Here is a 19,644-nt window from a genome sequence, read left to right on the forward strand (position 1 = left end):
TAGGACTTCAACCACAGGAGTGCGGTTCCAGAGATGCCCATCTTTCTGAGGGTGGACAGGAGAATCTGGTGATTAACAGTGTCAAAAGCAACAGACAGGTCCAGTAAGATGAGTACTTAGGATTTTGATGCTGCTCTTGCCAGTCGCAGGGCTTCAGTAACTGAAAACAGGGCAGCCTCAGTTGAGTGGCCACTTTTGAAGTCAGATTGGTTGCTGTCCAGGAGGTTGTTCTGTACAAGGAAAAGCTGGTTGAAAACAGCTCGCTCAAGTGTCTTTGCATTGAATGGCAGAAGACACTGTAGTCTGTAGTTTTTTAGAAGCGCTGGATTTAGAGATGGTTTCTTAAGCCGTGGTCTTACCTGAGCCTGCTTAAATGCTGAGGGATATGTTCCAGAGTGAAGAGAGGAGTTGATAATATGAGTAAGTGAAGGTATGACTGAAGAAGAGATCGCTTGAAGGAGGTGAGTGGGCATTGGATCAAGTGCACAAGTAGTAGGATGACTGGACAGGATAAGTTTGGAAACGTGCATCTCTGAAAGTGGGGAGAAGGAGGGAAAAGAGTTTCATGACTTTATGAGCATGGTTAAGCCCTCAAGAATGCGATTCATTCGGGAGAAGAAGAATAAGAAAAAGAAGAAGAAGAAGAAGAAAAAGAATAATAATAGAAGGAGCAGATTCAAGAGGGTCCTCGCACCATCTGTGTTCAGGCCCTAATAATTAAAGCTGCAAGCAGCGATGAAAGGGCCCTCGCACCCGGGTTCACCACCACCCGGTGCCAATAGGAGGAACAGTGAACGTTGCTTATATGCTTATAAAATATTAAATATTTGTGCCACATTTCCTGCTGCCAAAAGGTGGCGCTATGATTATAACTGAATATTGACACGTAAATGTCTTCAGGCCAGCACTTTTACCAAATTTGCTAAGTTTCGAGCAGATCAGACATCTCATGTTTAAGTTAGTATAAAATAAGTAATTTCCTGTTGCCAGCAGCTGGCGCTATACTTATATTTGAATATTGGCCTTTAGTTTTTTTTTTTCTCCATTCTGTCACCGATGGAGTTTCAGTTCCTTGCTGCTGTCGCCTCTGGCTTGCTTAGTTGGGATCACTTCATCTACAGCAATATCGTTGACTTGATTGCAAATAAATGCACAGACACTATTTAACTGAACAGAGATGACATCACTGAATTCAATGATGAACTGCCTTTAACTATCATTTTGCATTATTGACACACTGTTTTCCTAATGAATGTTGTTCAGTTGCTTTGATGCAATGTATTTTGTTTAAAACGCTAAATAAATAAAGGTGATTTGACTTGACTAGTTGTGTTCAGGCTAGTACTCTTATAAAACGTGATGTTTGGGTCAGATTGGGAATTGTATGCATGAGTTAAAACAGCTTCCTGTTTCATAATTTTAATATGTCTAGCACATTGTAAGTGTTGCTAGAATGTTTGGAAATATTTCTAGCATGATTAGCATACAATGGCATATTTTACTGTGTTGCGAATAGTGCAGAAAAGTGTTAAAGGGGGGGTGAAATGCTCGTTTTCACTCAATATCCTGTTAATCTTGAGTACCTATAGAGTAGTACTCCATCCTTCATAACTCCAAAAAAGTCTTTAGTTTTATTATATTCATAAGAGAAAGATAGTCTGTACTGATTTTTCCCGGTATTTTTCCATATAAGGAAATTCCGCTCCACCTAAAGTCACACAGAGCCATACTCGAAAAAAACTTTCCGAAACTTGTGACAAGCCGGAAGGAGTTTTTTTGGAACTTCAAACGTACAACTTAATTTTTGAAACTTTGTCCATGTTTAGCATGGGAATCCAACTATTTAACAGTGTGAAAAACTCAGTATGCATGAAATAGCATTTCACCCCCCTTTAAACATGCCATTTCCTGTTGCCAGCAGGTGGTGTTATGACTATAATCAAATATGGGCATGTTGATTTATTTAGGACAGGACCCTTGCCAAACGTGTGAAGTTTGGCGCAGATCGGACATTGCTTGCCTGATTTACAGCAACTTCCTTTTTCACTGTATCAGTTGCATGGTTTAACACTTAGCTAAGTGTTGCTAGCATGTTTAATTATGCTTTTAAAATGTTGCCAGCCTATTTAACACTTGTTGATGCTTTTTATTATTTTGCAAGGAGTCCATAACAGTTTTAAACATGCCACTTCCTGTTGCCAGCAGGTGGCACTATCATCGAATATGGCAGCGGTTCCCAAACTTTTTTTCCTGCGCACCCCCTTCTATGTCCCAAACGGGTTGGCGCACCCCAATCCCAACGTAAAAAAAAAAACTGCAACAAAGCTGTATTTTATCGCCATATAAAGAATCATGTTTAATCGTGCGCAAATAACCAGAACACGCATGACAATAAAAACATCAACAAAGTTTCAATACAATGCAACAAAGCTACGCACAAGCTTCCACTTTTAAGAGGACGAGTGACAGACACAGGCTCAGTAACAGAAAGCACGGTTATTTGAAAGAAAAGAAACATTGCAGCAATAGACTAGGCCTATTAAATGACCATGGACCTAGTAGCAGCATCATCTCAACCCCGAGGCCCGTCACGAATTCAAATGCGGCCCACCATGCTGAACACGTTTTTTTTTTTTTTTTTACAGTTATTATTTTTTTTACATTCATTTAAAAATGTACTTAAGAAATATAAGCTATAGCCTAATGATTTTTGTTAAATTATTTTGTGTATCATATATTATTTTCAGATATGAGCAGACCTACTCACATAACATTACGCATTTAACGAACACATACAAGCGCCCACTTTGGCAGAATTCAAATAGCCATCAACAGCCATTAGTTCGGTAAAACTGAGCATCAGAATGAACAAATTTTTTTTAAGGAAGAAAAAAAAAAGAAATGTGAAAAATGCCAGCGAATGAACACATAGAAAAAATAATAGTTGCATTATCAGTATTGAAGGAGAGTGCTGGATTTTCGGTTTGCCCCGCATTTTACTTGAAGAAGTTCAGGCAAATGGAAACACCATATATTACATAGCAATCATCCTTAATTGAAGAAATGTGGCAAAACATCTCTGGAGAGAACCTCATATAATTAAATTCGAATGTGCTTTCCATATTTGGATCAACATAGGGTACATTTGTGAATGCACATTTTCTGCAATGTCGCGTCAAGTCATGCTCCCGTGTGCGTCTAAGCCTATGTTAAACTTTCCGCGTCCGTGGGGAGACCGTAATGGACCGCTAGGTAGGCGTGACGTAAACATCGTCATTGGGAGAGTGTGTGCAGAGGCTCTGAGAGGACAAACGCGTACCTCCGATTTTTTATGATCGAGCGGACAGGTGCGCATGGTCAGTAGGCTTCAAAAGCACAATTGCACATGTGGAGGCAGTGTGAAGAAGCCCATTGCTACTTGAACCTGTGCAATCCGCTTGTACTTGGACCATAGTGCGGGCCAGTGTAAAAAAAAAAAGGTTGAGAACCACTATAACACAACGGTTATGGAAATTAGAACAACAGTACATTGAGTACATTGAATTAAATTGCAATGAAGTTACAGACGATCCACACTCTCGTCTATGTTGCCTCCAAATCCCCACTCTCTCTTGGCCCCTCTCCTCCTGACTTAACAACTTTATCATGATATGTCCGACTTGACAGTTTCCCTGATTTCAGCCAGTTAAGCATACTTATAATGCTATATATTATGGAATGAATGAAACGAGTTGGCATGCATATTAGCCTGCAGTACATAAAAGAAGTAGAGTGCATTGAAGACAGCATCTGTCTTCTACGTTTCCATCAAAACTAATACATTATAAGCGATTACAAAGGAAATGTTTACTGTTCATGTTTTTATTGTATGGAAAATCCCACTTTAAAAAAAACAGACCGCCATTACATTTTTCCTCTCGCGCACCCCCCTGGTGGCAGCTCGCTTACACCTGGGGTGTTGTGTTCAGGAGAGGACTCTTATTACTTTTTTTTTTTTCAATTAAGGAGGTCTTACGGGTTTGGAACAACACGAGTGTAAGTTATTAATGACATAATTTTGCTATTTGGGCAAACTATCCATTTAATATTAAATTAATAATTGGTAAAAAGTAAAAGTAGTAAGCTTTGCACATGAAACAAAGACCGCATTTTAAAGAAAAGACTGCACAAAAGCTTCCTGCTTTGGCAATGGGCTTTACTTCTGCAGTAGTAGTAAACACTGGCTTTTGATTTTTTTTTTTACCACAATTTATTCATTCTTAGTCCAGGTAAAATACTGTTGTCTGCATAACCATGTTTTGACATTTGTCACCATCACAGGATGTGCAGACATAAAAGTCATTGAGGCAAGAAAACCAGCCGATCAGTGCGAGTCGGGTCTCTCTTCGAGAGATCAAAACTCAGCTTGTCATCTTGGCTAATATTCATTTACAGGTGAGTCTGTTGTCGGACAGCAGAGAAGGAATAGTAAAATGTTACAATGTATTTTCAAAGTTTGATTGGCAGTTCTTAAAAGCAGGAAAAATCCAAAGGATCTCTGTTATTTTAACAGGAAAATAAACAAAAAATATAATTTACATGTAATGTGTCAATTCTGCATGTGTACATATGACTTTCGTGCTCTCTGCTTTCACCAAAGTGATGAGTCATGCGCCTTTCCACTAAAGTTTATGGTACATCAAATACAGGTGTGCTGTGCATCCATTGAGATGAACTGAAAATAGCACCGATCCTGAAACTCGGAAGCGCTCAGTCTGTGTGTTCGGCAAGTGAAAATATATTTGTGATATACCTTTACTTGGCCTTCAACTTACACACTGGAGAGTAAAATCTGAGAGTTTATTAGCCCATTGGCTAATATTACAAATCAGTTAGTCGCCCAGAGTGAAGATTAGCAAGTGATTTACTCACAATGTAGAGGGTTGTTCAAATGAAAAGCCCCCAATGTTTATGATGGATGGATGTGGATAGAGGTACTTTCTTCATCTTCATACTTCTTGTTTTGCCATTTATAAAGCTCCTGCAGATTTTCCTTTAATTTGTCACCCTTTTGTATGTGTAAACATGTTAAATGAATATAATTGCATAATATTGTAGTATTTCTCTTTTTAATTAAATATTTTACTTTTTACAGTATGGACGAGGGAGAGCATCAACAACATGGAGGCGAAAAAATGGGTGTTTGGCATGCTAGGTGTGAGGGATAAATGCAGACACCCAATCTTGCGGCTTGTGAAAAGAAGATCAAGACCTCACCTCATCCCCATAGTTGCAAAACGTGCATCCAAGGAACTAACATTATTCCCGATGAGTGGAGAACCTACCCGACGGCTTCGGCCAATATGGGCTACAAACATTTTACAGTGAACCATTCCCAGTGGTTTGTAGACCCACACAGTGGAGCTCACTCACAACACATGGAAAGAGCTTGGTTGACATACAAAACAAGTGTATGGAGACTAAGAGAGAATAGGACAGAAAACATGCTAAAACAACAACTCTCTCTCATAGAGTGGATTCGTTGGCTTGGTGAAAAAAAATAAACGGGGGACACTTGGGTGCCTAATAAAAGATATTCACCATCAATTTCCTGTTAAGAGGACAACACACTGAACATTTGATTGTAAAATACCTGTTAACTTGTCCCTTGATTTAAGGTGCACTGATATTTAAAAGCTTTGTTAAATAAAATGTGTATTTTGCCTTTTTAATTTCTGTGTTTTAAGTGCTGGGTAATGTGTATCTTGAAGTAATCATCTTGGATATACTGTTGCAAAATAAGAATCTCCTTGGTAGATGTTAATTGAGATTATTTAAATAATGACTTCACATTACTACACATTACTAAATCATTAACAGCTCATAGACTAACATGAATTCATGACTTGTTGATGTATCATTATGTCATGACTTTACTTGGGGGGGCACATTATAACTAACTCATCATTAATTACTGATAAAGTAACATGAATGCATGACTTTTTGATGTATCATTATGTCATGACTTTACTTGGGGGGGCACATTATTACTAACTCATCATTAATTACTGATAAAGTAACATTAATTCATGACTTGTTGATGTATCATTATGTCATGACTTGTCTTGGTGTGGCACATCTTTAAAAAGTTATCAATTACACATGTTCTATCCATATTCAACTCATCTAAGTCAGGAATTTGGTCCTTTTCGGTGGTTTGTAAATAAGTTGAAGAGCAGAGGTCCTGTGGCTGCAGTTGGATGGAGAAGGAACTGAACGGTAGGAGGAAAGTTGATAATTTGAAGTGCAGATAGTGGCCCAAAAGAAGAACCAGACAAACGTCTGATATAAAGACAGTAAACCAATCCATAACATAACAAAAGTGATAATCAGCATCTCTATGCTAACTGATTTTAATTTGGAAAATTGTGTCTGCTTAATGTTATTGCAGGACAGCAGCAGTGGCATCACTCAAAACCGAATGATCAAATTGTTTTTAATTATAAATGCATCATTGTGCATTGGTTGAGTTAGGTTAAACGTAAATATTGCAATAAATCCACTGTCTTTCACTGATGTTTGTGACAGAGCTGGTGGCAAATGTATAAATTGTACCATTTTCATACATCTTGCTTCTAGAACATGTGTGGTTTAGTTTTTCTCAAAGTGTTAATTAATACATTAACTATCATGCAGGAACTAACATGTAATTAAGGTAGTATTATTCATGCAGTATTTCATATGACTCATGTCAGAGTTAAGTTAGTTCATCATTAGCTCTTGATTAATACATGTCTTAACTCATCATTAGTTCATAGTCAAGTTATTATTAATTCAGGTATTAGTAAATGATGATTCATGTACTGTTATTGTAAAGTGTTACCGAGGAATTAACCAAAATAACAGTAGCAAACAGCAAAGCTGTCTGGGTTGAGAACAGAATCCTCACGATGCAGCCTCCACACACACACACAGCTTGTGCTGTGACATGGTGCCACTTAAAACCTCACGGCTTCCTCTCCTCCCACAATTTTCATCAGGTCGTCAATTAGTGGATTCAGGTGGCAGCCCTTACCACCTGCTTAGGGAAAGTAAATGAGAGAGAAAGTAAATGGACTACCTGGAGTTTACCTGCTCTCAAGAATTAGTCTTTTTAAGTGCTGTGTCCAATTTAGTTACCATCCCACCTGATATTTTCAAGGGCATCACAGAACTGCTCAGACTAGTTTGACTAAACCTGTCAGGCGGGGAGACGCACACTTTGACTATTCTGCAGGAGTCAGGGTCGATGGGATGACCAAGTCTTCTAATCTCACAAGACTATATCACCAATCTCCTGGACATGAACTTTTCTATTCCAACCATTACTCGCATGGTTGGAGTATGTACATGCACAGTTTTCAGACAAATGGCTGAATGTAACCTCTCCATTCGGGCACGATATAGCACTCTCACGGACGAAGAGTTAGGTGATTGTGTGACAGATGTAAAGCAACACATGCCAGTGTGGATACAGAATGATGAGAGCAGCTTTAAAGGCACGAGGATACCAAGTGCAGTTTGACCGGGTCAGAGCAGCAATGCACCGAGTGGATACAGTGGGAGTCATGTCCTGAATAGCACAGTTGGGCTGCGTGGTACGAAGGACCTATTCAGTGTGAGGTCCTAGGTCAATAAAACACATTGACACCAATCATAAACTGATTCGTTAAGTTTGTCAGGCTTGTTTACTCCGTTATTGCATGTTGCAGTCCTTTCCAGAGCTCTGAGTGAATTTTGAAAACATTTGCATGATATTTTTGTTTCAGCTACAATATAGTCATCTTCGGGGGTTGTGGATGGCTTTTCACACAAGGTAGTGCCCACTATTAACAAAATTTTGACTTATTTATATTCTATTCACTAACCATCCGGCAAATAATTTCCTCTGTTTTATAGATAATGTACCTTGGAGCTGCATCTAATAACCTTGCTACAACCACCTTGGATTTTTTTTCCAAGAAGCAGTGGAGACATTTGGCTTCCCTCTCAGGTAGGCCTGATCTAGAGTGAGATCTCGTGTTACGTTCCCGGTTAATCTAGGGCTATAGGACCCAGTATCAGAATAAGAAAAGGTTATGTGTGGAGGCAGCAAGGTTCAATTCCCAAACCCAGAGCTCTATCAAAGGCTAACCATGGACTCCTATCAAAAACAAAATTCTTTATTTTACAGGTATGGGAGGATGTCAAGACTTCGAGAGGATTAAGGCCAACATAACAAACAAAAATCCCTCTAACTATTAGGGAGAAACTAACCAAACTTACAAAGAAAAGAAACAAAAATACAATAACAAAAAAGCTAACTCCCTTACTAGCATAAACAGGAGAAAACATAAACAAAATGGCACCCACCTCTCTATTAACCTTCCCACTTAAATTAACAATATAAGTTTAACAGATAACAAATACAGACAAACAAGATAATAACTCCCAAAACCTCCTGCTTAGGGAAAGTAAATGAGAGAGAAACTGGGAGAAAACAAAATATACGTCCTTGGACGTAACATCTCATCATAATATTCAGTTTAGTTCAAGGTCAATAAATGAAATGATCGACACTCTTAATCAGCCTTTTAATCAACGTCTATATATATATATATATATATATATATATATATATAGATAGATAGATAGATAGATAGATAGATAGATAGATATACGTGTACATGGATAGATATACGTGTACATGTAAACAACATTTAGTTTTCTATCGCAAACAGCGTAATTTGCTGCAGTGTTTGTTTCCTTAACGTTCAGTGTGTAGTAGCTTATAACTTGCTGCCATACTGGGGTTGTCCTCTCTTACATCATATTACGGGATTCCTCTGGTTTAGAGCATCACAGTCCCGCCCACAGCTGGTGCCGGAAGTAAAAATTCAATGCAATTTCTTCATTGACATTTGGGGTATAAGCCATAAAAACGTAACCATACATGGTAGACTTAAAACCAGTTACGGCTGTATTAAGCGATAGTATATGCTCATATAAACGCAAAAGGATCATGGAGCACTAACCTTGTTTTGATATAAATGCCTTTTATTCGCGATGTCTTACCTAAGTACTTCATTACCCACAATCCTGAACAATCCCACAGTGATGCATCTGATTGGTGGAGCTCTTGTAACCGTCTGGTTAAACCCCACAAAGGTCCATGAAGACTGAAGATGAATCATAAAAAAATAAAATAAAAATCTGTGTTGTGTTTTTGCACGGTAGACTTATCAGTGCAACCATGATCGCCATGGCTGCCTCGAAAGTTTTGCAGGGGGGTTGGTAATGTTAGTAAGCATTATCGTCAACTTTAGCTAGGCTTCTGTAGCCTTCATATGGTATGAGTCATATCAAGCATTTTATAATGCCACTGTCAAAACAATATTTAGCCTAGGCATACCTTTTTGTGCATTTACTGAACATTTGTGTAATGGCAACGACATGTGTTGACGACTGAGCGGTGATTGCAGTCAGGTACAAAGCACTGCACCATTGCTGACTTTATTGTTAACAACTTTCACACACGCACACAATATAAAATACACGATGATAAATAGAAAAATCAATACATATATAAAACACTATTTATTTACACGATTAATACTGAAAGAACTGCTATTACTGCACATTCACCATATAAAATAGAATTTACTGGAGGAAAAAGTTTGCGCGGGCGGCCGTCATCAGATTTGGAAGTCGCTCAAAAGGCTCGTTTGCCTCGTGTCGTTCGCAGTTGTGGCTTCAGTCGAATTCAATGAGGCGCAGTGGTTTATGGGATGAGTAGTTCCTGCGCTCGAAATGAAAATATGTACACAGTCTTTTACCTTTTGACTTTTTTTGTATTTTGTCTTAATTTTTTCACTTGAAATGATATGTTATATGCTTATGAGTTCAGCCATAGCTGGTTATCCTCACACATGCTCTAAAACTCTTTAGATACTGATTTTTCCTAAAGTCAATGGGAGAAATTAATGGGAAATTTACTTCCGGCACCAGAGCTCTCTCGGGCTGTGGGCGGAACTGTGATGCTCTATAGCCAGTGGTGGACAGTAATTACTTCGTTACTGTACTTAAGAACATTTTTCAAGTATCTGTACTTTACTGGAGTAGTTCTATTTTGAGTAACTTTTACTTTTACTTCACTACATTCCAAAGCATAAGATCCTACTTTTAACTTCACTACATTTCATAAAACATATCGTTACTCCCTATATGTATGTACAGTACTTACTCCCTATATGTATGTATGTACAGTACTATATGTATGTACAGTACGCAGAAGCGGTGTCTGATTCATCATGAACGAACTGAGTCTTTTCAAAATAAACTTTTAAATCGGATAACAAATCACATCAAACGATTCATTTGCGAATTAGAATTATCCGATTGCAGCTGTTCTGGTGTCGACCACTCACTGATTCAAATGAACCGTTTAGTGCGAGTCTCCAGAAGTAAGAACCGGGAGATCTTGTGAGCGTGCGTGCGTCTGATGTTGCTAAAAGTAAGTTATTAATGTCGAAATTTAGGATTAATTATTGTAACTGAAAATCATATTTAGGTCAAAATTGTCAGTTGTTTGGGAACTAAATCCGCCGTAAAGAGTGATCTATTTAAGCCCACTGAATTTCTCGAGTGCAGATGATCCAGACACATCAATCAGCGTCTCTGTGTTTTAGGTAAAAAAAAAAAAAAACTAACACAGATTAAATAAAATAACTCGTGCATGTTCAAATTCCCCGCTACCGTAATATTAACAGTTTTATGCTACCATGTCCTATGTGACGTCTGCTTTTATATTATCAACAGAAACATTATATTGTTTGGATTAACTAGACCAGTGGTTCCCAACCTTTTTCAACTCACGGCCCACACAACCAAACACATATGTTTGTTCAAGTTCAAGTTCAAGTCTGCTTTATTGTCAATTTCCACATGTGGAAGTGAACAACAGTGCAGTTATAAGATTTTTTAGTGCAAAAAAATCACTTATGAAAAAAAATAATATATTATTAAGTCTGATTAAAGTGACAAGTGACCAAGAGCAGTTATTTTATTTAACTGACTGATGAGGTAGTGGAATGACGTTAGCTCCATGGCAAATGAGGTAGTGAGCAGACCAATGCTGCACAAGTGACTAGTGCATGCCATCATATAATAATTAGTGTGTGTGGAGGGGGGGGGGGGGGGGTCATAGTTCAGTGGTACCTGGGGAAGAAGAGGGGAGGGGGGGCAGGTTCGGGAGGGAGTTCAGCTTCCTGACAGCCTGGTGGATGAAGCTGTCCTTCAGTCTGCTGGTCCTGCCCTGGAGACTCCTCAGTCTCCTCCCTGATGGCAGCAGGCTGAAGAAGCTGTTTGATGTGTGGGTGGGATCACCTGTAGTGCAGAGGGCTTTGCGGGTGAGACGTGTTCCATAAATGTCCTGGAGGGAGGGGAGAGAGACACCAATGATCTTCTCGGCTGCTCTCACTATGCGTTGCAGAGTCTTTCGGCAGGACGCGTTGCAGGCGCCATACCACACAGTGATGCAGCTCGACAGGATGCTCACGATGGTGCCTCTGTAGAAGGTGTACATGATTGGGGGTGGAGCTCTGGCTCTCCTAAGTTTGCGGAGGAAGTAGAGACGCTGTTGTGATTTCTTGGCCAGTGCTGCAGTGTTTTCAGTCCAGGAGAGGTCCTCTGTGATGTGCACACCCAGGAACTTGGTGCTGCTCACTCTCTCCACAGTCGCACCGTTGATGGTCAGAGGAACATGCTGAGTGTGTGCTCTCCTGAAGTCTACAACAATCTCCTTTGTCTTCTCCACATTCAGAGACAGATTGTTGTAACAGCACCACTTGGCAAGGCGGCTGACTTCATTCCTGTAGTTTGTCTCATCTTTGTTGCTAATGAGACCCACCACAGTCGTGTAATCTGCAAACTTAATAAAGAGGTTGGAGTTGTATGACGGTGTGCAGTCATGGGTCAGCAGAGTGAAGAGGAGGGGGCTCAGCACACATCTTTGGGGGGCCCCAGTGTTCAGTGTGATGGTGCTGAATGTGTTGCTGCCGACCCGTACTGCCTGAGGTCTTCCAGTCAGAAAGTCCAACAGCCAGTTGCACAGCGAAGTGTTGAGCCCCAGCTGAATCAGTTTGTAGATGAGCTGTTGAGGGATGATTGTGTTGAATGCTGAACTGAAGTCTATGAACAGCATTCTGACATATGAGTCCTTTTTGTCCAGATGTGTGAGTGCTGAGTGGACGGCAGTGGCAATGGCATCATCGGTCGACCGGTTGGACCGATATGCAAACTGGAAGGGGTCCAGGGGGGGGGGGGGAGGGCAGACTTGATGTGGTGCATGACTAGCCCTTCAAAGCACTTCATGAGGATGGGGGTAAGTGCAACAGGACGGTAGTCATTGAAGCAGGATGGAGATGGCTTCTTTGGGACTGGGATGATGGTAGTGGTTTTAAAGCATGTAGGAACAACAGCCTGACTCAGTGATATGTTGAAAATGTCTGTGAAGACATCAGTGAGTTCTGCTGCACAGTCTCTCAGTACACGCCCAGGGATGTTGTCAGGACCCGGAGCTTTGCGGGCATTGATCCTGCTGAAGGATCTCCTCACGCTGTCTGGGGTCAGCGTCATCACCTGGTCGCCGGGAGGAGGTGGAGTCTTCTGTGCAGTGGTGCTGTTTTGTTGCTCAAAGCGAGCGAAAAAGGTGTTCAGCTCGTTCAGCAGAGAGATGTTGTTGTCACAGGTCCGTGGTGGGGGCTTGTAGTCCGTAATGGTCTGTATCCCCTGCCACAGGCTCCTAGTGTCTCTGCTGTCGCTGAATTGATGAGCTATCCTCCCGGAGTGCTGTCTCTTAGCCTCTCTGATGCCACGGGACAGGTTGGCCCTGGCTGTTCTCAGGCCCACCTCATCTCCAGCTCTGAAGGCAGCTTTCTGTGTCTTCAGGAGTCATGGAGACATGGCTTCTGGTTGGCCCGGACAGTGATGGTTTTTGTGACCGTTACATCATCAATACACTTATTGATGTAGGCAGTAACAGTCTCTGAGTACTCCTGGAGGTCAGTGGTGTTATTGCATGTGGCAGCCTGTTTAAACATGTCCCAGTCAGTTGTGTTGAAGCAGTCCTGAAGAATCTCTGATGATCCTTCTGGCCACACTTTAATCTGTTTGTAAACTGGTTTGGCGACTTTAATGAGCGGTCTGTATGCAGGCATTAGCATAACAGTGATGTGGTCTGAGGCTCCGAGGTGGGGGAGGGGGAGAGCTTTGTAAGCTCCTCTCTGTGTGGTGTAAACAAAGTCCAAAATGTTATTACCTCGTGTTGGAAAGTTGATGTGCTGGTGTATTTTTGGAAACACACTCTTAAGGTCAGCATGGTTGAAATCCCCAGCTATGATGAGAAAAGCATCGGGGTGTGCTGTCTGCTGCTCACTGATGTGCTGGTACAGTTCATTTAGTGCGTCGTTCCTGTTGCAGCTGTTGTTCGGGGGAATGTAAACTGAAATGAGCAGTATAGCAGTATATTCCCTCGGCAGATAGAACGGCCGGCACTTAATAATCATAAACTCCACCAGGGGTGAGCAGTGTTTGCTGATCACAACAGTATCGCGGCACCACGCGTCATTGATGTAAACACAAAGCCCGCCGCCGCGGGTTTTTCCTCCCGCGATGAGAGCTCTGTCCGCTCGATAGCACATCAGCTGTCGAGCTGAATAGCGCCGTCTGGAACGCTTTTGCTGAGCCATGTTTCCGTGAACACAAAAACACAACAGTCTCTTACAGTCCTCTGAGTTGAGCGTCGTAAACGAATGTTTATTATCCAACGAGCGTACGTTAGCCAGTACGATGGTGGGGATAGATGGCTTGTGTGGGTTAGCCGTTAGCCTAGCCCGGATACCTCCACGCTTCCCCCTCTTCTGCTTCCTCTCACACCGCTTGTGGCGCCTCCGCTGCGGGCGAGATGCAGTAGTGGGGGTCGGTGATGGTGAAGGCCTCCGTAGCAGATCGAGATCCCGCAGCTGTTCCGCGTGCGCGGAGTTTAACTGTAAAAATGCGGTCCTGTGCGGCCCACTTCAAAAACATTTACTGACCCCGCTATTGTTGGGTTAATAACTTAGTACTCAGAAGCTAGATTGTTAACTGTATTATTGAATGAACTAGGGCTGTGCAATATGAAAAAATAAAAAAAAACTGTTGCGTTTTCTTTGATAAATTTTGCGATTGTGACACACCGATATGCTTTTACAGTCATAAATGCATTCAGGATTAATTTAAAAAACATATTTCCAAAAGAAAACCATTTAGAACTTTAAAAAAAAGTTGTAACGTCTCTAGAACAGACATAAGTCAAAATTATCACTATAGTAAAGATGTAACAAAATGTATAGACTTATGGCAAAAAATGCCATGCATTCTTCATAGAGCTCATTAATTGTAGCGGTACCTCAGGTGTTTGCAGTGTGAGTGAGTAAGTGAGTGAAGTGACATTCAGCCAAGTATGGTGACCCATACTCAGAATTTGTGCTCTGCATTTAACCCATCCGAAATGCACACACACAGAGCAGTGAACACAAACACACACACTGTGAGCACACACCCGGAGCAGTGGGCAGCCATTTATGCTGCGGTGCCCGGGGAGCAGTTGAGGGTTCGATGCCTTGCTCAAGGGCACCTAAGTCATGGTATTGAAGGTGGAGAGAGAGCTGTTCATGCACTACCCCCACCCACAATTCCGTCCGGCCAGTGAATAGAACTCACAACCCTTCGATTGGGAGTCCAACCCTCTAACCATTAGGCCACGACTTCCCCCATCGCACATACTGTGTATACAGTATGTGCGAGTGTGAATCTCTCTGTTCGCATGCAGATTTCCTTTGCTCTGTAACAAAACCAGAAGAACTTGCTCAGATACACTCTGCTCTGCGCGGAGAGTGTGCGCATTTATTACGTGTCTCCTCTTACTTAAACTGCGTCCTGTGCACTCACAACTCTCTCTATGCTAATGTGTTAGATATTAATTATTTTCGCACTTTTTTATTTTTAGCCTTTTACCGCGTGCAGTGTGAACGATCTGATCCCTTAACATGGGCTCAGAAAAAAGGCGCATCACAGACAGTGGGTGAACCTGGAGTTAGGCATTTGCCCAGTCTTTTCTGATCTTGTCTGTGGTGTTTTAACACCACAGACAAGATTTGAGAAGGAAAAAATCATTATGAAAATATAATTATATTTTCCTTAAAATGTCCTTTCTAATTTCAGGCCTTATTATCATGTCATATATAACTGTGATGTTCTGTAAAACAACAAACTTTAAAATACTTTTTTCTTACTGGTGAAAATCAGATGGTCATCTTTGTTTTCTCTCAGGTACATCACAGTGTAAGCTTCACAGTGAACATTACTCTCGTCAACGTAATCCATATCAACAAAAAATATATATCTTGACTCCATATAGTGGTTATTTTGGAAAAAATCCCAGGTATTTTGAGCAGTAGGATTATTAAAAAATATATGTTCTCATTTAAAATTGAATTAAGTAGCCTATATAAAATTGCAAACATCTATCTTTTTATTATTATTACCCCCTTTTTTCAATTAATGTAATTCAACAAGCTTGTTTAATTCAAAAAAATTTGGCATTAATTTACTTCCATATTCTGGAGACAGACCTTAGTTTCAGTAGTCATGTCAAAGCAGTAACTAAATCAGCATACTATCATTTAAAAAACATTGAAAGAATTAGATGTTTTGTTTCAAGTCAAGACTTGGAGAAACTAGTTCATGCCTTTTTGAACATAACCCTCCAGCTCAGGTGAGCCTTTTATTTCTGCATGATCTCCATACAGAGATTAAAAAGAAATGAAAGATGCCGTTTTTTTCTTCTCGTATCCATCGGTTTTGGCATTAAAGTAATCAGCCGACATCGAGGTGATGCGCGAAAGTGCCTATGAGGGAATGCCCCCTGTAGAAAGAGCAAAAAAAAATATTAATAATTTATAAATGATTTTTATCTGTGAAAATGTTTTCTTTTTGCAGGGGAAACATCCTCTTTTAATGTCCCTCCTTGCCATTTAATCCCCTTCAGAAAGCGATCTGAGAAGTTCAGGGAGACGAAGGCACACTCTGCTGCTTTCAGATTCCTCCTTCCACGAAGGTCCAGGTCTGAGCACGAACAACATAGGGGTCCTGGCCTGTCTCGATCTGAGGATCAAAGACGGGCACAGAAGGCTAGTGTCCCAACTCGCGCTCCTCCCCCACCTGCGGGCAGAAGTTAGAGGAATCGTGGGTCACGAGGAGATAAGCAGAACCTAAGGGGTATGATCTAGACGAGGCAAAGTTCTCATCCGAATCGGAGTGATACCGATGTATCCACTTGATCTCTTTGGGGATTTTTAACCCTCTGGAGTCTAAGAGGTTATCAGGAAAAAATAGCCTCATAACGCGTATATAGGGTTAACTTCTGCTTTTATCCTCCCCTTCCTAATTCCCCTGTAACCACCAGCTCTCCACCTGATCGAGGTTAGGTGGAAACCTCTTGCATAATAGTCTCCTATGCTGGACCTATAATATTTTTATGGTTCTATGTTCATAGCAACCACCTGACTGATGGTCCAGACTAAAAGGAGGTGCCCCTTGAGCGTGGCTGAGAGGCAGCTGAGATCACAGGTTTCTGAGGGAGCCTCCTTAATTATCAGTTCTGGCACAGCACTTCAGGGAATTGCATGGACCAGCCAGGTCAGGGTGTTAAGGGGTGCTGTCGCATCTAGCGGGAAGTGGAGGTGGCAGTTACAGAAGTCTTCTTGTATATGCTGCCTCAGGTGATGCTCCCCTCGCCCCAGGTTTGTAAAATTGAGCTTGCCTCTCCCGTGAGATTCAGCTCCTCAGCAATGCTTAGGAACTTTTAAGTACACATGCTAAGCTTTGTGTACTTTCTCAAAACCACGTGGTGGTCAGTGTGCATGTGAACACTTTGTGCACTTTCTAAAAATCCACAAGTGGTAAGTTTGCAAGCAAGACTCTGCAAACTTTCTGAAATCTTGTACGATAAGGGCTACGCGCTCTGCTTCGTTCCCTTTCTTGAGATGATTAGACCTTGGTTCCATAGGTTCCATTCAGCCAGTGTGTATTTGTTTATACACCTCAAGCATCACTTCCCTCAACATGAGGGGCTATTTGGGTGATTCTCTTGGTAACTTAGCAGCGCTCCCCTTTTTCCAAAAAAGGGTCGCCTATGAGCGCGCTACTCTGAGCTCAGAGTTCTCCTCTCATATGAGACTGAGTTCTCTGTTTTTTCCCCTGAGCGCTCCAGTATTGTTTCCATAGATCGAGTTGATGACTCTCAATCATACTGTTTTGAGATGCAACATTCCGTCTATGAGCTGCTCTATCAAAGTGCCTTGAGAGCCCCTCCTTAGAACAGTATTTGAAAATCCATGCTATGGTAAGTGTGCACGTGAAGTCTTTGCACACTTTCTGAAATCCACACTGTGGTAAGTTTACACGCTAGTATTCTGCGTTCTTTCTAAAATCCTATATGGTGAAGGCTTCGCGCTGTTGCTTCATGCCCTTTCTTGAGTTGGTAAAAGCCCTGTTCATCTTGGGCGTCACTCCACTCCATCTAACATTGTGACGCGTGGCCCAAACTTTCATCAGCGTCACCCTGGAAACAGAGCAGGCACACCTGCACCTGCTCATTACATGCTGAGCGGTCACACCGGCAGCCCATCAGGAACGGGCTTTATAAGCAGCGTCGACGAACACAGAGGTGAGAGATGTCTCCAAAAGACTCGGCTAACAATTCTCTGTGTTTCCCTCCAGACAGCAGCGTGTGACCGCCAGCCCACTAAGGACATGGACCTCACGAACCCACACAGCACTGCACACCGAAGGAGGAAGAGAAGGCCGAGCACTGAGCACCGGAAACCCCTCACGTTGGCTATTTTTCCCTTCACCACCTCAATAAAATCCACCCTTTGGGGAACTTACCTTGATCCTTGTGTTGTGTGCTTCTTCACCCCGTCACAATATATAGTACTTCACAATACTTCATGCTGTTCTAATTAATTCATTTTTGGGATTTTTTTTCTTCAAGCAAAGTCTCTTAGAACCTGACAACTTGTAATTCTGGAGGTTCCAGACTAAAAAGTTAAACACAAGGAAAGTTGCACAGGAAAGTTGCAGTTCTGGAAAATGGTGGCGCTGTAGACTAAATGTTCCATGATAGTTTCACATCTAATACTACACTTTAATTCTTAATTCTTAATTTTTTTTCTGACCCTTCTGACCCAGTAAGCATTTTGCTGTCCAGTGGTAATGTCTTAACTTTGCAATTAATGTACTGATCTAATGAATATTTCTCGTGGGGATTTAATAATTTTGTTTGTACATGTTTTAAACTTGCTTACACCTATTATCAACATTATAAGGAAAGCCAGTACACACACACACACACACACACACACACACACACACATATATTCTGTAACCCTCTGTGTTGTGTTTAACTTTTTAGTTTGGTAGATGAATGTTCCTTTAAATCTCTTTTGTGAATGCTTTAAATGTATAAATAGTCCTCACTTTAGATGAGTTCACAAAAATAGATAGCTGGAAACTACTAAATGTTTTATAAAAACCTGACTTTATCATGAATTACACCTGGAATATATGTAAATAAAGCAGTTATTAACACACTGGCCAACTATTATCATATGTCTAAATAATAAGATTTATATATTTACAATAAAATAGTTTATTAATCATTTAATTTCACCTTCTTAATGATCTCATGAACCACTGACAAATCCTAAATAACTGGTTTGAAAATAATGTAATTATACTTAAAGTATGAAAGTACAATGTTTGAACTTTATAGCTCAATAACAAAACATTTATAGCTGTATTTATGAACTGCTTAATAATGCCTATTAAAGGAGTGCTATTATTATTTTTCACTTTTTCAACTTTATACTGTATGTTGCTGTTTCAGCATAGAAGAATTCTGTAAAGATACAAAGCTGAAAGTCCAATTCAAAAGGAGATATTTTATTTTTAAAAACTATAAAGAACAAATTGTTTGCACTACAACAAATATGTTCCAGGATTTGTGATATCACAAATATGGACGAATGGGATGAGAGTTGGTTGAGCTGCACTAGAGAAGGCAACAAGTGTGATATATGTAGTTGACCATGAAGGCTGGAAGAGAAAAACAAAACTCCTTATACTCAGTTGTGAAGTATTATTAGGCATTTTTTCCTTAAAGGGACAATAAGTAACTTTTTAGGTATTTTATTATCTAAAATCAATATTTTTATTCATAAATATGCCCTCAATGGTGTACAAATACTGTACCTATGCCAATGTTTAAACTAATCCTCGTAAATGAAGAATTTATTATCTTTATATACATGGGACGGGTAGGTCGACAGAGGCTTCCATGTAGTTCCGCCATCTTGCAAAACTATAATTGCAGAGAGGGACAAAAAGTACTAAGCCATCGCGTTTCCACAGCGTGTTTTCGGTCAGAGCCAGAAACGCAGGTGCAGAGCAGTGAGAGGCGCTTGAAACTGCACCGGCAAGTTTAAAAGTCTGGATTGCATTCTTATTATGGACCATACATATGCCGCGCCACAGGAGAAGAAAACA

Source organism: Carassius gibelio, chromosome B6 (genome assembly GCF_023724105.1).
Source record: "Carassius gibelio isolate Cgi1373 ecotype wild population from Czech Republic chromosome B6, carGib1.2-hapl.c, whole genome shotgun sequence".
NCBI classification, from domain to species: Eukaryota; Metazoa; Chordata; class Actinopteri; order Cypriniformes; family Cyprinidae; genus Carassius; species Carassius gibelio.